Below are 6,416 nucleotides of genomic sequence, written 5' to 3' on the forward strand. Positions count from 1 at the left end.
AAAATTATATTATGGCATAGTTTCATAAAACCATTTTCTCTCTTGCCCTCCTATGCCACCCCCACTACTACCTAAACTGTCCACGTGTACCAAAGAGGTTCTGTTCACAGTTAAAGCTGCAAGGATTTCAGGAACAGCTTTCATGAAGCTCGACTGCATTTTCTGTTTTGATCAGCTGGGTTTACAGCAGCCAGCTCCACTTAGCATAAATTATTAATTTATTACTGAGCATTGCAAAGGAGGATAGAGGAATAATTCAGTGAGATAAAGACATCAGCTGGAACACTATAGGCACTTCTTGTCTGCTTGAAGTTTATTGGACTCAGGCTTTCTGCCTTTTAGCAAGAGACCCCACACAACTAAACTTTGTAGTCAAAACTTTCAAGTGTGATTGGGTGTTCATTGTTGCACTGCGGTTTGGCCTCTATCTCATTCCCTACACACAGGAAAACCCTAGTTTTCTTTTGCTGGTGTAAAATCATGTAGCTCCATTGACTTTAATAAAGTTGTGTCAGTTGTTATCCAATAAAAAAAACAAAGAAATAAAATGTTGGAGGGTAGCCGGAAAGTTTTACGGAGGGGCGCAGTCATGAAGCCAGCAGTGGACAAGATGTTCCTTGAGGGCACGGGGCCTTACGTGGACCTTGAGGAGGCTGGGGGAAGTACAAGTTTGTTGATGGATTTAGCTGTCAATAAAAAGTCAGTACATGCAGACTTCTTTAATAATTTTGATGATGACGATATCCAGTGAAATTCAACTTCCTGCTGTGCTAAATACCTATGTTTCTTGTAGAAGCAGACTTTATTCCTAACAAAAGATAGGAAAATGTGAATATTGTCTCCAAGCCATGAAAGAGCACTTCGAAATGGCCAAAGGTGGTTGAATAACTAAACTCCCCCCTCACACATGCACAAACAAATCCCATGCAGCCAACCAAAGACAATCAACCACACCCAAACCTCTCTCACTACCAAGGAAACATAAGTGAATAGAAAGAATCTACCCAAGTGACACTGACACAACCCCCCCCCACATATACATAAAAGAACATAAGCTTCCCCCCTCCTCTCCCCCCTCTTTTCTTCCCAACCCTATGCTGCATATGACACCAATGTCTCACAACAAATTTAACTGATCTGAAAACACAACCTGAAGAAAGAGACAATGCATGTGCTTTTGTAAACGAGGAAAATCTTTAATAAAAATTATTACAAATAAAAAAACATAATCAAAGGAGATCTACCGGTAGTTCTTCATCGATTCTGCTGAGTCTGTTGTACACAGCAAACCAAATGCTAAAATTGATTATTTGACACACACTGCTGAATATTCAAATATAACTTTTATCAAGCCAGAAAAGCATGGACTTACGATTCTAAGAACTATAGATTTCATTTTTGTAAGTGTCACTACAGTGTATGCTGAGAAAGGAAAATGCAAACAAAAAAGCCCCAAACTTGCATTACAAAGATCTGCCATTCTTGCTCTTAAAGAGAGACCCACCTGACAGGACTGGCTCCCCTAGTGAGCTTTCAGTGGTGTTTCAGCTGTTCTCTAGTAACCACCCAGTAGTCACTAGGTCTGGGGAGTGGAATTTCAGAGGAAGACCAGGATGAGAATTGTACTGTTCAAATCCACTTCCCACAATTATGTATTAGGAATTTTTAAAATCATAGGTTTGAAGATGCAAAATAATAAACAGTCCCTTGTTATTTTTGGTTATGCAGTGGATGGGTACTCTTGAGAGTCCCATGGACTGCAAGGAGATCAAACGTATCCATTCTTCAGGAAATCAGCCCTGAGGAGGACAGGTCCTCACTGGAAGGACAGGTCGTGAAGCTGAGGCTCCAATACTTTGGCCACCTCCTGAGAAGAGAAGACTCCCTGGAAAAGACCCTGATGTTGGGAAAGATGGAGGGCACAAGGAGAAGGGGACGACAGAGAACGAGATGGTTGGATAGTGTTCTCGAAGTTACCAGCATGAGTTTGACCAAACTGCGGGAGGCAGTGGAAGACAGGAGTGCCTGGCGTGCTCTGGTCCAGGGGGGTCTCGAAGAGTCGGACATGACTAAACGACTAAACAACAACAACAAGTGGATGGGCAAGTATCTCCCTGTTATTTATATAAGCTTTTTTCTCATACTTTTATATTTTGTTTGAGCTGCATTACATGTCCTCTTGGATTACATGATTACATTCAACCATGCTCAGAAGCCATCACTAAAGGGAGTCAGAAACACAAGAACCTTGGAAGAGAACTTAGATTTCCCCAGCCTTTTGGGGTGCTGCTTCCCTTCCGCCCTTTGAGAAAAGTTGGAAAGGGGTGTGGTGAAGTAGAACCAGCAGACAAGAGGGCTGGTGGTTATGGAGGGCTGCTGCCAAGCTGCTACAGGCTGAACAAAAAATTAAGGAAGGGTTGTTCTTGGCCCATAATGGAAACACCTTTGGCAAGATCATGAAGGGATGAGAGCAGAGCATTATACAGTAGTTCCTATATTCAAAGTAGGTGGTAAATCTGACCCCAGGAACGACCACCCAGTTAGTTTGGTACCGTTTCTGAATTTCACTTGTTATTGACCAAGTTAGGAAAAAGGGCTGAATTTTAACTTGCACAATCTTGGAAAAACAGGCCAGATTTAGGAAAGTTAAGTGTCTGGGAAGCAGTTATACGTTGTTTTTGCCAATAATTTGAAAGCTACCATTTTATTTGGTAGCATACACTAGGAGACACTAGGGGTAACATTTTGATATACCAGTATTGACAGGAGACATTATATTGATACATGTGGCAAAGTCAGTGGCCATATTTAGTTGACCATGTTGTTGTTTAGTCGTGTCCGACTCTTCATGACCCCATGAACCAGAGCACGCCAGGCACTCCTGTCTTCCACTGCCTCCCGCAGTTTGGTCAAACTCATGTTCATAGCTTCAAGAACACTGTCCAACCATCTTGTCCTCTGTAATCCCCTTCTCCTTGTGCCCTCAATCTTTCCTAACATCAGGGTCTTTTCCAGGGAGTCTTCTCTTCTCATGAGGCGGCCAAAGTACTGGAGCCTCAGCTTCAGGATCTGTCCTTCCAGTGCAGCTTAATAAACTTGAGATATGAATGAACATTTTGGCAGAGCACACAAACACTTTTCTCCTTCATTGGTGTGAGAGACTGAACAGACAAAGAAGTGTTCTATTAGTTGTAGTTTTGCACATATTCCAGATTGGGAAACTATGGTAAATGGTGTGACAGAAAGACTTTGGACCTGCCTCCTGGTGACCCAGCAACCATTAAGAGCTGGTGAGACTGGCAGTCAACCAGGAGAGAAGGTGTAAAATTTAAGCAAGCTGCTGACAGTTTAATGAGCAGATAGGAATTTGATGCTCAGTGGGAGAAGGATTGACAGTGATGGCAGTTGGGGTTTTGAACTATCTGAGTGGGGTTAGCCAGGCAAGGCAACCTGGTTTTGATTCCCTGTCGAAGGGACTAAATGGGGGTTGCTGGTTCGAACACTAATAGCCATTCTGTGTAGGAAAGGTCTACCTACAGAGGCATTGTGTTCCACCCAACATTGTGGGGGCTTGTTGTGTGCACATTATGTCACACGTATCAGGAAGAGGCTGTGAGGTCCGACAAGGCCCTCTGCCATCGCAGGGAGGCCCAGCAAGGCCCACCCCCTCAAGATGTAAATAGATAAAATGGAGGGGGACCTTACTCATAAAGTGTTAAACCTTCGTGGAGTATAATTTAAATAAGCATATGGTTCCGTTCAGTGCTTTCCCCCCTAAAAGAATATGTTTAGGGGTACTCTCATTTTCTTACTTATATTGAAATACTGCCCCTCAACGAGGCCAAACTTAGATTCACAAAATGTTTAGGGGTATGTGTACCCCTTCATCCCTCCAGAAAAAAAAGGTTCTGTTCCATAAGTGCTTCCTCATACTTTGGACCTCTGGGTGGGAAATGAATGGTCACTGGGAAGCCTTCACAGAAATATAATGCTTGCTGCTGTTAAACACAAATGCTACTGTTAACAAAATAAAAAAATTCCTTCCAGTAGCACCTTAAAGACCAACTAAGTTAGTTCTTGGTATGAGCTTTCGTGTGCATGCACACTTCTTCAGATACACAGATACACAGATACACAGTGTATCTGAAGAAGTGTGCATGCACACGAAAGCTCATACCAAGAACTAACTTAGTTGGTCTTTAAGGTGCTACTGGAAGGAATTTTTTTATTTTGACTATGGCAGACCAACACGGCTACCTATCTGCTACTGTTAACAGTTAACTTTAGACTTTCATAGTGTAAGTGACAGGGAGAGATTTATCTATGGACACACCCATAAAATCAATCATGTTATTCAACACCCATCTTTAGTCTGTCACGAATGGTTTTGAAACAGGACAGGATATGAAGCCACAGTTTGAAGTTGGCTTAATATTCTGTTTTATTAAGCCAACATATAATTGTCCAAATCAGCCTAGAGTCATTTTGAAGGTCAACTTTCAGAAGTGGTTTCTATTATCAAAGGTGTTGCAAAGGGTGTCCTATTGACTCTATCCGTTTACCGGCGTTTCAGAAGACAGCTTGCTTACCAGTCCCAGTTTTGTTCCACAGACTGTTGATGCTAAAGTATGCAGACAATATGGTTCTGTTGTCAACTGTGCAATAAGGGTTACAGTTGCCGAGGGATTTCCAGATGGTGTGCAAAAGAAAGCAGTTAATGGTTAATTACATTAAGACTCAGGGTTGTGGTTTCTAGCAATTGTCCTGATTACCACAAATAGCTTCTTGATGGTCAGTCAATTAAAGAGGGTTTCTATTATTTGGGGTTGGTTTTCTTTTACGTTTTCAGAAATATGGAATTAGACTTTCTGCTTGCTGCTGCAAAGGTGAAAGCTTTAACATGCTGGGTTTGCAAGAAGATTTGAGGAGAAAGATAATTTAGAATATTTCTATCTAATTTGGATGGTACTTATAACAGTGTTTATTTTTCTAGTTTAACAAGTGTGTAACAACCTCAGTTGTGCATTTTGCTGTGACAGCTCAGAAGTTGATGACACATTTTGTAACAACTAATATTGATGATTGTGGTGACCTTTCAACTTTTTTTTATTCCATTGGTTCTGGGAGATGTTATTGCTATAAACAGAAACTGGCGGTAATGCCATTGTTATAATATTAGAATCTACTATTTTGTGATCACCTAATTGGTTGAACAGCAACATTTTGACTTGACTATGCTCTTATTTTTTCAGTGAGGGCTGAGTAAGTGAAATAGGCAAATATTTTCATCATTTTTTTGTTTGCTGAGCAAGATGATGATGATTTAGATTTTTATCCTGCCCTTTCTCCCCAATGATCCAGTGAAGTTGGTTGTTGAGAAAATGATTAATTTCAAAAACTGATCTATGCTTTGCAGCTGAGGGATTGGAAGCAGGCTGTGGGAAACCTCAAATCCAGATAGGCTGAATTAAAATGGGCTCCTGCACCATTCACTGTTTCTTCTAAACTCCTCCTTTCAGTTGTCATTTATTTCAAACTTTATCTTGACCTTATTAATTCCACTGTTTCATTAGGATAGGATCCATCCAAATGTTAATTGATTTCAGTGGGTAAAAGCCAAAAGATTATGTTCCATGATTGACCCACCAAACCCCATTTGTTTTCTTTTATGAAAATCACAACTGGAAGCTGTTATTTTGCTCAACTAGGGGAAAATAATAATAAGGGGATAGGGATGCAAGAAGGTATCCTTTTCTATATTCATTGCATACAGCTCTGTTTCTCTTCCACTGCAGGTCATCTTCTACCAAAAATGTAGACAAATTACATCACATTATTCCACCTCATTGATTTCAGTGCAAAGGAAACATAATGAAAATGGGGAGGGGGCAAAGTAATCAATTGCATAACATTTGCAGACTGAAAGCAAGAACAGTGAATGCCAATCAACATTGGATTTATTTCTTTTCCAAACGTGGGGTGAAGAATTGAACACCAGCAATTTCTGCTCCCATTTCTGTTTTAATCAGAATTCTTTGACATCCCTAAGATGAGATGAACCACTCTCCCTTATCCAAATGCTCCTCCCATGACTACTTGTAAAAGAAAAACCATGGATCATTCAAATCACAGAACTCCGACATTATGTCTAGTATGGTCTGTAGTTAAAGCTCCTCCTTACCTCTCTCCAGTGAAATCAATGGAACTAAAAAGTGATCGGACGTTGTCCCATCATGCCATTTGTTTTTGGCTAGATATACATTGGCAATTGCTGTTTCTTTGTTGTCTGTAAGCTCTTATGCCATTTAACATGTTTCCAGACACATTAAACTTTGCTGTGTCTTCCCCTGCTGCCGTACATTCTCTTTTAATGAAGTCTATAAAAACCATTATCTGCAGAACTAGTCTACGGTCGC

The 6,416-nt window shown here is 40.8% G+C and overlaps 1 pseudogene across 1 annotated transcript; it reads left to right on the forward strand.

The window, feature by feature from the left end:
* Positions 1-547: 547 nt before the first annotated feature.
* LOC308597523 (COP9 signalosome complex subunit 9 pseudogene) lies at positions 548-879 on the forward strand (annotated as a pseudogene). The gene has a single exon. The product of its transcript is annotated as a COP9 signalosome complex subunit 9 pseudogene (transcript).
* Positions 880-6,416: the final 5,537 nt, after the last annotated feature.

The sequence above is a fragment of the Podarcis bocagei genome (assembly GCF_964188305.1).
Source record: "Podarcis bocagei genome assembly, chromosome: 11".
In the NCBI taxonomy this organism is placed as follows: Eukaryota; Metazoa; Chordata; class Lepidosauria; order Squamata; family Lacertidae; genus Podarcis; species Podarcis bocagei.